General features: G+C 41.6%; 1 protein-coding gene across 2 annotated transcripts in view; it reads right to left on the minus strand.

Annotated features, from left to right (window-relative positions):
• Positions 1-2,419: 2,419 nt before the first annotated feature.
• Positions 2,420-12,095, minus strand: part of LOC120985206 — a 94,860-nt gene continuing 85,184 nt past the window's right edge. For both annotated transcript variants that reach the window (XM_040413490.1, XM_040413492.1), the window contains exon 8: positions 2,420-2,578. The gene's annotated coding sequence lies outside the window, so the exon portion shown is untranslated. The remainder of the gene's footprint in view (positions 2,579-12,095) is intronic.

Below are 12,095 nucleotides of genomic sequence, written 5' to 3' on the forward strand. Positions count from 1 at the left end.
GCTCATTACTGGGGGAAGGTTTCCCCTGTATAGCCATGAACACTGAAGCTGGCATCAGATAATGGTCCCCAGGGCTGTCTCTTGTTCAAGCCAAGTAAAGGCATAGCAAGTGTGGGCACAATAGACTGTCATGCATACTGTAAGTATACAAGAATATTGCTTAAAAACTCAGTGCCAATGCAAAGTATGTTAATGAGACAAACAATAAAATAAATTATTGTAAAATCAAAATGTGAAAAACTCCACAAAACTATTTTTTTTTCTAAAACACATTTATTGCAATAAAATCTGCACATATTTTTTACTCCCATAACAGTAACAACATGCACTATAAACTCTTATCTTGGCTGAACAATATGCTGCATAAAAAAAAATTGTAGACATTTTTAATTTTTTTTAACTTATTTATTTTTGTACCAAAAACATTGTGGCCAATTTTCCTATATGGCTTCTCTATAGGACATGAAATACAGCCGAAAATAAGCATGTACAAAATAACACTAAATGAAAAATGCCACCAAAACCGTCACTAAAAATGGTATAAGGAAAGCTTGTTACAGGTACAGTATAAAGCTATGTGAATAATATCTTAGTGGTTTTCCAGGAGTACAAAATTGATGACCTATCCTCAGGACATCAATGTCTGATCAGTCGGTGTCTGACTCCTGGCAGCTGTTTGAAGAGGGTGCAGCACTCCAATGAGCACTGCGGCCTCTTCCTACTCGAGTGACGTCACATGCATTGGTTACATGGTCTAGGTGCAGCTCAAGTGAATGAGCCTGTGTTGCAATACCAAGCACAGCTGCTGTCCAATCTACTGTGCTGTGCTGGTGAGAAGTGAGGTGACCGTGAGGCTCACAGGAGCGCAGTGGCTTCTTAAAACAGCTGATTTGTGGGGGTCCTGGGTGTCTGACCCCCCATTGACAGATATTGATGATCTATCAGGAGGATAGGTCATCAGTACTGCACTCCTGGAAAACCCCTTTGTTTCATGTAGCTTACTTCTACTTACAGTTCAAAAGCGAGCTAATAGAGACTGTCATTCTGTAGCTAATTATTAGGGATAAAATATAAAAAAACGTTTTGGAATTAAGGCTGGATTTTTTATTGTTTTAATTTTTCTAGGAATATTTTTCAAATAAACTACTTGGCTCACCTAAAGGTAATATAGGACTATTTAGGTCCATAGGACCATTGTGTCAGCAAGCATCAGGTAAGTAAAGTTACATAGTAATATTTCCAGTTTTACACTGTCTCCTTATGAGACACAGGGGGACATTTATTAAGCTATTTATGCATAAAAAAGTCACAAATTATGTCTCACACCATATTTGCCCCATAATTTGTGACTTTTTGAGCTTCTCGCCACTTTTCCAAAGTTGACAAGAAAAGGGGAGGCACTTAACAGCAGACGGCAAGGCTTTGTGTAGCCCGCCGGATTTACTATAACTGATGCCAGAAACTATAACTGATGCCAGAAAAAATGTGCGATCAGAATGGCCATAACATTCCTATTGATAAACTTGTAGAAAGGCATGCCAAGGCAGACAAAGGAAAATAAGAACATCCACCTGCCCTAGAGACATCATGAAGAAACGTGAGCAGATATGAAGCTTTATGTCGCTTCTAATGTCGTCATATATTATAACTGTTTATTGAATATGGTCTTATAGCCATGTGAAATAAATATAACAGTGCCCTAACTGCAGCCTCCATTAAAGGGAGAGATCTATGGCTCCTATAAACAACTGCCCAAAAGGTTTTGTGCCACCATCACGAGAAATTAAAGTATTTACTCTGCAACTGCATAATTTGGGTCTTCAAGGGGCCCCTCTTACTAGCAGAAAGACAGGACAGATATGCTATACTGGCCCATCATTGAGCATTGCAGATATGTGGAGGAGAGAAGAGGGAATCGGGAGTATGCATTATAAATTAGATCAGTAGAGATTGGCAGGGAAGGTATAGTTAAACTAATGATTGTCTATCCATCAGGTCCAAGACCAAGGGTGGTGAGGTGCATTATAAAAAAAAAACTCCGCCTTGTGCACCAAGAGACCTTGTCTTACCTCTGGATGTGCTGTTTTAGAGAGGTTCCAGACTTTTTTTTAAAGTGGTGGCCTTTCCTTACGATAGGTCATCACTAGCTGATTAGCGGGGGTCCAGCACCCTGCTGATGAAGCCGTTTAGTGTAGCTCTGTCACTGGATAGGCCATCACTTATAAAAGGCTGGTTAACTCCAATTTTGGTTCAATATTAAATATAGAGTGAGCATGTTTTATAACCTTTGAACTTAGATAAGCCTGTTGTGGGTATACATTTTTATTATCATGTAAAATTGTGTTGTTCAGTCAGTTATATTTGTTCTTACTGGCTAGTGACACTTTTTTATTAGATAAAATTTATGGATTTATAAACATTCTAACATCTTGAAAAGTATTCAGTTGTATGCTCCTGGGGGTGTTGTGACTGTATGTCTCAAAGCAGCATATTCAGTCTCCCTTTCATTTATTTTTGTTTCCCTTACATTTGTCCTCTTGAAGGTTGGCATTAAATAGACAATATCCATATTCTCATCCTGCAACAAAGAACAGAAAAAACTATTTAATCATGTACTACATACAATGGGGTAGAATACGCTGTGCATACCATACACATTTATTAAGGAGTATAGACACTTTTCCACTGCACCCAACAAGGGAGTAGATTAAAGTCAGTGTGGCTTGGTGGGAAAGGGTACATGGCACTAACATGCTCCAAAATTGTACCAGAATTCTGGTGCAATATTTTGGAGCAAATCTAGCCATCCCAGTGCCGCATGGCCATCCCAGTGCCGCAGGCTACGTGCTGCACGTTATGCACCAGAGCGTGTCAGCACATTTGTTTGTGTGTGTATGTGTCCATAGCGCTCCTGATGACTTGGTGGCATTGTAAATAGACACCAAAGAAACGCGTTGAGCGGGCTTGGCTGCTCACCCTCAACTATAGAGGGAAGAGTCTCAATTTGAGAGGAGACATTTAGGTAGCCGATTTCTTTAGCCTAAAAAGGGTGTGCAAACTATATGTGCAATATTGGTGTGGTTGGGTGACTGATTATTAGCTGGGGTAGATGGTCGAGCATATACTACAATAAGTCCATTCCCCCTATGTTCAGTCACCGTTCTGCCCCCCTAGCTTTATACAAAGTCCTAGGTTTGGCCGTCACTATGCTCACACCTGGAGTTTGTGCCACCTAGGACAATTTATATGTTTTGTCTGTGCACATAGTTGAGAATTTCCACATTCTTTTAAATTATTTAATAAAAGTAAAATTTTATCGACAACATTTGTAATAGTGAAACGTAATAGGCATTTTTTCAATGAATGTGGAGGATGCACATGGACCACGTCGGTATTTTGCGGATCTGCAATTTACGGACCACAAAGTAGATACAGTCGTGCTCTCTAACTATGAAAGTATTACTAAATCTGCCCCAATATCTATATAGCAACATTCTAAAATGTATGGGTTATTGTAGGTGTATGGTGTGCCCCCAGAATAAATTTCACTGGTGAGCCCCAGGTTTACATTTTAAATCTGGATTTTGCAGATAAAATTTTCTGCAGGTAATAAATAAGACATTCAGATATTCTGGAGGAGCTACAGAGATCTACAGCTCAGGTGGGAGAATCTGTCCACAGGACAACTATTAGTCATGTACTCCACAAATTTGGCCTTTATGGAAGAGTGGCAAGACGAAAGCTATTTTTGAAAGCAAGCCATAAGAAGTCCTGTTTGCCACAAGCCATGTAAGGGACACAGGAAACATGTGGAAGAAGGTGCTCTAGTCTGAATGAAAACCTGGTAGAGGCTGCAAAAGACTTGAGACTGGGGCGGAGGTTCACCTTCCAGCATGACAACGACCCTAAACATACAGCCAGAGCTACAATGGAATGATTTAGATCAAAGCATATTCATGTATTAGAATGGCCCAGTCAAAGTCCAGACCTAAATCCTATTGAGAATCTGTGGCAAGACTTGAAAATTGCTGTTCACAGACGCTCTCCATCCAATCTGACAGAGGTTATGCTATTTTGAAGAATGGGCAAAAACTTCAGCGTCTAGATGTCCAAAGCTGGTAGATACAGTCAGGACCATAAATATTGGGACATCAACACAATTCTAACATTTTTGGCTCTATACACCACCACAATGGATTTAAAATGAAGCAAACAAGATGTGCTTTCACTGCAGACTGTCAGCTTTAATTTGAGGGTAGTTACATCACAATCAGGTGAACGGTGTAGGAATTACCACAGTTTGCATATGTGCCTCCCACTTCTTCAGGGACCAAAAGTAATGGGACAATTGGCTTCTCAGCTGTTCCATGGCCAGGTGTGTGTTATTCCCTCATTATCCAATTACAATGAGAAGATAAAAGGTCCAGAGTTTATTTTAAGTGTGCTATTTGCATTTGGAATCTGTTGCTATCAACTCTTAAGATGAGATCCAAAGAGCTTTCACTATCAGTGAAGCAAGCCATCATTAGGCTGAAAAAAACACAACAAACCCATCAGAGAGATAGTAAAAACATTAGGCATGGCCAAAACAACTTTTTGGAACATTCTTAAAAAGAAGGAACGCACCAGTCAGCTCAGCAACACCTAAAGACCCGGTAGACCACGGAAAACAACTGTGGTGGATGACCGAAGAATTCTTTCCCTGGTGAATAAAACACCCTTCACAACACTTGGCCAGATCAAGAACACTCTCCAGGACGTAGGTGTATGTGTGTCAAAGTCAGCAATCAAGAGAAGACTTCACCAGAGTGAATACAGAGGGTTCACCACAACATGAAAACCATTGGTGAGCATCAAAAACAGGAAGGTCTGATTAGAGTTTGCCAAACGACATCTAAAAAAGCCTTCACAGTTCTGGAACAACATCCTATGGACAGATGAGACCAAGATCAACTTGTACCAGAGTGATGGGAAGAGAAGAGTATGGAGAAGGAAAGGAATTGCTCATGATCATAAGCATACCACCTCATCAGTAAAGCATGGTGGTGGTAGTGTCATGGCGTGGGCATGTATGGCTGCCAATGGAACTGGTTCTCTTGTATTTATTGATGATGTGACTGCTGACAAAAGCAGCAGGATGAATTCTGAAGTGTTTCGGGCAATATTATCTGCTCATATTCAGCCAAATGCTTCAGAACTCATTGGACGGCGCTTCACAGTGCAGATGGACAATGACCCAAAGCATACTGCAAAAGCAACCAAAGAGTTTTTTAAAGGAAAGAAGTGGAATGTTATGCAATGGCCAAGTCAATGACCTGACCTGAATCCGATTGAGCATTCATTTCACTTGCTGAAGACAAAACTGAAGGGAAAATGCCCCAAGAACAAGCGGGAACTGAGGACAGTTGCAGTAGAGGCCTGGCAGAGCATCACCAGGGATGAAACCCAGCATCTGGTGATGTCTATGCGTTCCAGAATTCAGGCTCTAATCCAATTACAATGAGAAGATAAAAGGTCCAGAGTTTATTTTAAGTGTGCTATTTGCATTTGGAATCTGTTGCCAGCATCTGGTGATGTCTATGCGTTCCAGAATTCAGGCTCTAATTGACTGCAAAGGATTTGCAACCAAGTATTAAAAAGTGAAAGTTTGATTTATGATTATTATTCTGTCCCATTACTTTTGGTTCCTTAACCGCCTCCGGACCGCCTAACGCAGGATCGCGTTCCGGAAGCGGCAGCCCTGCGCACAGTCACGCATATATGCGTCATCTCGCGAGACGCGAGATTTCTTGTGAACGCGCGCACACAGGCACGCGCGTTCACAGGATCGGAAGGTAAGCGAGTGGATCTCCAGCCTGCCAGTGGCGATCGTTCGCTGGCAGGCTGGAGATGCGATTTTTTTAATCCCTAACAGGTATATTAGACGCTGTTTTGATAACAGCGTCTAATATACCTGCTACCTGGTCCTCTGGTGGTCCCTTTTGCTTGGATCGACCACCAGAGGACACAGGCAGCTCAGTAATAAGTAGCACCAAACACCACTACGCTACACCCCCCCCTGTCACTTATTAACCCCTTATTAACCCTGATCACCCCATATAGACTCCCTGATCACCCCCCTGTCATTGATCACCCCCTTGTAAGGCTCCATTCGGACATCCGTATGTTTTTTACGGATCCACGGATACATGGATCGGATCCGCAAAACACGTACGGACATCTGAATGGAGCCTTACAGGGGGGTGATCAATGACAGGGGGGTGATCACCCCATATAGACTCCCTGATCACCCCCTGTCATTGATCACCCCCCTGTAAGGCTCCATTCGGACTTCCGTATGTTTTTTACGGATCCACGGATACATGGATCGGATCCGCAAAACACGTACGGACATCTGAATGGAGCCTTACAGGGGGGTGATCAATGACAGGGGGGTGATCACCCCTTATAGACTCCCTGATCACCCCCCTGTCATTGATCACCCCCCTGTCATTGATTACCCCCCTGTAAGGCTCCATTCGGACGTCCGTATGTTTCTTACGGATCCACGGATACATGGATCGGATCCGCAAAACACGTACGGACATCTGAATGGAGCCTTACAGGGGGTGATCAATGACAGGGGGGTGATCACCCCATATAGACTCCCTGTTCACCCCCCTGTCATTGATCACCCCCCTGTCATTGATCACCCCCCTGTAAGGCTCCATTCAGATGTCCGTACGTGTTTTGCGGATCCGATCCATGTATCCGTGGATCCGTAAAAAACATACGGACGTCTGAATGGAGCCTTACAGGGGGGTGATCAATGACAGGGGGGTGATCACCCCATATAGACTCCCTGATCACCCCCCCCCCCCCCCTGTCATTGATCACCCCCCTGTAAGGCTCCATTCAGACATTTTTTTGGCCCAAGTTAGCGGAATTTTTTTTAATTTTTTTTTTCTTACAAAGTCTAATATTCCACTACCTTGTGTCAAAAAATAAAATCTCACATGAACTCACCATACCCCTAACGGAATCCAAATGCGTAAAAATTTTTAGACATTTATATTCCAGACTTCTTCTCACGCTTTAGGGCCCGTAAAATTCCAGGGCAGTATAAATACCCCACATGTGACCCCATTTCGTAAAGTAGACACCCCAAGGTATTCGCTGAGGGGCATATTGAGTCCATGAAAGATTGAAATTTTTGTCCCAAGTTAGCGGAAAGGGAGACTTTGTGAAAAAAAACAAAAAAAAACAATTTCCGCTAACTTGTGGCAAAAATATAAAATTTCTATGAACTTGCCATGCCCCTCATTGAATACCTTGGGGTGTCTTCTTTCCAAAATGGGGTCACATGTGGGGTATTTATACTGCCCTGGCATTTTAGGGGCCCTAAAGCGTGAGAAGAAGTCTGGGATCCAAATGTCTAAAAATGCCCTCCTAAAAGGAATGTGGGCCCCTTTGCGCATCTAGGCTGCAAAAAAGTGTCACACATGTGGTATCGCCGTACTCAGGAGAAGTTGGGGAATGTGTTTTGGGGTGTCATTTTACATATACCCATGCTGGGTGAGAGAAATATCTCGGTCAAATGCCAACTTTGTATAAAAAAATGGGCATTCTAGGGGCCCTAATGTGTGGTAAGTAAGTTGGAAATCAAAATTTGTAAAAAATGACCTGTGAAATCCTAAAGGTGCTCTTTGGAATGTGGGCCCCTTTGCCCACCTAGGCTGCAAAAAAGTGTCACACATGTGGATTTCACCCGCCATTTTTTACAGATTTTGATTTCAAACTACTTCGCACGCATTTGGGCCCCTAAAATGCCAGGGCAGTATAACTACCCCACAAGTGACCCCATTTTGGAAAGAAGACACCCCAAGGTATTTCGTGATGGGCATAGTGAGTTCATGGAAGTTTCTATTTTTTGTCACAAGGTAGTGGAATATGAGACTTTGTAAGAAAAAATCAAAAATCAAATAAATCATCATTTTCCGCTAACTTGTGCCAAAAAATAAAAAGTTCTATGAACTCACTATGCCCATCAGCGAATACCTTAGGGTGTCTACTTTCTGAAATGGGGTCATTTGTGGGGTGTTTGTACTGTCTGGTCATTGTAGAACCTCAGGAAACATGACAGGTGCTCAGAAAGTCAGAGCTGCTTCAAAAAGCGGAAATTCACATTTTTGTACCATAGTTGGTAAACGCTATAACTTTTACCCAAACATTTTTTTTTATCAAAGACATGTAGAACAATAAATTTAGAGAAAAATTTATATATGGATGTCGTTTTTTTTTGCAAAATTTTACAACTGAAAGTGAAAAATGTCATTTTTTGCAAAAAAATCGTTAAATTTCGATTCATAACAAAAAAAGTAAAAATGTCAGCAGCAATGAAATACCACCAAATGAAAGCTCTATTAGTGAGAAGAAAAGGAGGTAAAATTAATTTGGGTGGTAAGTTGCATGACCGAGCAATAAACGGTGAAATTAGTCTAGGTCAGAAGTGTAAAAAGTGGCCTGGTCATTAAGGGTGTTTAACCCCTTAAGGACCGGGCTCATTTTCACCTTAAGGACCAGGCCATTTTTTGGAAATCTGACCAGTGTCACTTTAAGTGCTAATAACTTTAAAACGCTTTGACTTATCCAGGCCATTCTGAGATTGTTTTTTCGTCACATATTGTACTTCATGACACTGGTAAAATGAAGTCAAAAAAATTATTTTTTTTGCACAAAAAAAATACCTAATTTACCAAAAATTTGGAAAAATTTGCAAATTTCAAAGTTTCAGTTTCTCTACTTCTGTAATACATAGTAATACCCTAAAAAATTGTGATGACTTTACATTCCCCATATGTCTACTTCATGTGTGAATTGTTTTGGGAATGATATTTTATTTTTTGGGGATGTTATAAGGCTTAGAAGTTTAGAAGCAAATCTTGAAATTTTTCAGAAATTTACAAAAACTAAATTTTTAGGGACCAGTTCAGGTCTGAAGTCGATTTGCGAGGCTTATATAATAGAAACCACCCAAAAATTACCCCATCTAAGAAACTACACCCCTCAAGGTATTCAAAACTGATTTTGCATACATTATTAACCCTTTAGGTGTTGCACAAGAGTTATTGGCAAATGGGGAGGAGATTTGAGAATTTAATTTTTTTGTCTAATTTTTCATTTTAACCCATTTTTTCCACTAACAAAGCAAGGGTTAACAGCCAAACAAGATTGTATCTTTATTGCCCTGACTCTGCCGTTTACAGAAACACCCAATATGTGGCCGTAAACTACTGTACGGCCACACAGCGGGGCGTAGAGGGAAAGGTGCGCCGTATGGTTTTTGGAAGGCTGATTTTTATGGACTGGTTTTTTGACACCATGTCCCATTTGAAGCCCCCTGATGCACCCCTAGAGGAGAAACTCCCTAAAAGTGACCCCATCTAAGAAACTACACCCCTCAAGGTATTCAAAACTGATTTTACATATGTCGTTAACCCTTTAGGTGTTGCACAAGAGTTATTGGCAAATGGGGATGAAATTTGAGAATTTCATTTTTTTGCCTAATTTTCAATTTTAACCCATTTTTTCCACTAACAAAGCAAGGGTTAACAGCCAAACAAGACTGTATCTTTATTGCCCTGACTCTGCTGTTTACAGAAACCTCCCATATGTGGCCGTAAACTACTGTACGGGCACACAGTAGGGCGTAGAGTGAAAGGTGCGCCGTTTGGTTTTTGGAAGGCTGATTTTGCTGGACTGTTTTTTTGACACCATGTCCCATTTGAAGCCCCCCTGATGCACCCCTAGAGTAGAAACTCCATAAAAGTGACCCCATCTAAGAAACTACACCCTTCAAGGTATTCAAAACTGATTTTACAAACGTTGTTAACCCTTTAGGTGTTGCACAAGATTTAATGGAAAATAGAGACACAATTTCAAAATTTCAAATTTTTGGCAGATTTTCCATTTTAATATTTTTTTTCCAGTTACAAAGCAAGGGTTAACAGCCAAACAAAACTCATTATTTATGGCCCTGATTCTGTAGTTTACAGAAACACCCCATATGTGGTCGTAAACAGCTGTACAGGCACACGGCAGGGCGCAGAAGGAAAGGAATGCCATACGGTTTTTGGAAGGCAGATTTTGCTGGACTGGTTTTTTTGACACCATGTCCCATTTGAAGCCCCCCTGATGCACCCCTAGAGTGGAAACTCCAAAAAAGTGACTCCATTTTAGAAACTACAGGATAGGGTGGCAGTTTTGTTGGTACTAGTTTAGGGTACATATGATTTTTGGTTGCTCTATATTACACTTTTTGTGCAGCAAGGTAACAAGAAATAGCTTTTTTGGCACGTTTTTTTTTTTTTTGTTATTTACAACATTCATCTGACAGGTTAGATCATGGGGTAATTTTATAGAGCAGGTTGTCACGGACGCGGCGATACCTAATATGTATACATTTTTTTTTATTTATGTAAGTTTTATACAATAACTTCATTTTTAAAACCCAAAAAATGTTTTAGTGTCTCCATAGTCTAAGAGCCATAGTTTTTTTCAGTTTTTGGGCGATTATCTTGAGTAGGGTCTCATTTTTTGCGGGATGAGATGACGGTTTTATTGGCACTATTTTGGGGTGCATATGACTTTTTGATCGCTTGCTATTACACTTTTTGTGACGTAAAATGGCAAAAAATGGCTTTTTTTACACTGTTTTTATTTTTTTACGGTGGTCATCTGAGGGGTTAGGTCATGTGATATTTTTATAGAGCCGGTCGATACGGACGCGGCGATACCTAATATGTATACTTTTTTTTTATTTATGTAAGTTTTACACAATGATTTCATTTTTGAAACAAAAAAAAATCATGTTTTAGTGTTTCCATAGTCTAAGAGCCATAGTTTTTTCAGCTTTTGGGCGATTATCTTGAGTAGGGTCTCATTTTTTGCGGGATGAGATGACGGTTTGATTGGTACTATTTTGGCGTACATGCGACTTTTTTGATCACTTTTATTACCTTTTTTGGGAAGTAAGGTGGGCAAAATTTCAATTTTCTCATAGTTTTTATTTTTTTATTTTTATGGAGTTCACCGTGCGTGGAAAGTAACATGACCATTTTATAGATCAGGTCGTTACGGACGCGGCGATACCTAATATGTGTAGTTTATTTTATTTTTTTAATTTTTATTCAGTGATAAATGTTTTTTTTTTTATCTTAACTTTTTTCACTTTTTTTTTACATTTTTTTGACCCAGACCCGCTTGGTTCTTGAAGATCCAGTGGGTCTGATGTCTGTATAATACAGTACAGTACAATATATATTGTACTGGACTGTATTTTACTTACACTGAACAGATCTATGCTTTCAGCATAGATCTGTTCAGCACCATGGACAGCAGGACGCCTGAGCAGGCGTCCTGTTGCCATGGGAACCCTCCCCGTCTGCTCAGAACTTCGCAGACGGGGAAGGGTAAGCACAGGGCTGAGGGGGGCTCTCTGGGGGCTCTCTCCCTCTCCATCGGGGGGCTGCAAAGGCACAGCAGCCCCCCGATGGAGAGGGAGTGAGCTCCCTGACCGATGACAGTTAACTTTTTCCATACAGCGGTCCGTACGGACCGCGGTATGGAAAGGGTTAAACGGCTGACATCTGCACAGATGTCAGCCGTTTATACCAGGGTGCCAGCAATGTGCTGGCACCCTGGTATAACCACTAGAAGCCAACGATCATTCATGGGGAGGCGGGCGGGGGATCGCGATCCCGCCTGCCGCACCGCCCGCCTCCCGCAACGCCCCCACTGCCTGCGACACCCCCCCCGCACCACCCGCCGGCATCAAATCATGCAGGGGTGCAGGGGGGGGTAAAACATATAGATTTTAGCCACTCTAAAGTTTCTGATCCCCGCGGTCAGGGACCGCGGGCATCAGAAACTGCAAAAAGCGCAGCAAACCGCAGGTCTGAATTGACCTGCGGTTTGCTGCGATCGCCGACACGGGGGGGTCACATCACCCCCCCTGGCGTTGTCACAGGATGCCGGCTGAAGGATTTCAGCCGAAATCCCGTTCCGTTTAACCCCTCGGGCGCCGGAATCCCGATTTAAAAGTTAGGACGTACCGG

The sequence above is a fragment of the Bufo bufo genome, chromosome 1 (genome assembly GCF_905171765.1).
Source record: "Bufo bufo chromosome 1, aBufBuf1.1, whole genome shotgun sequence".
Classification (NCBI taxonomy): Eukaryota; Metazoa; Chordata; class Amphibia; order Anura; family Bufonidae; genus Bufo; species Bufo bufo.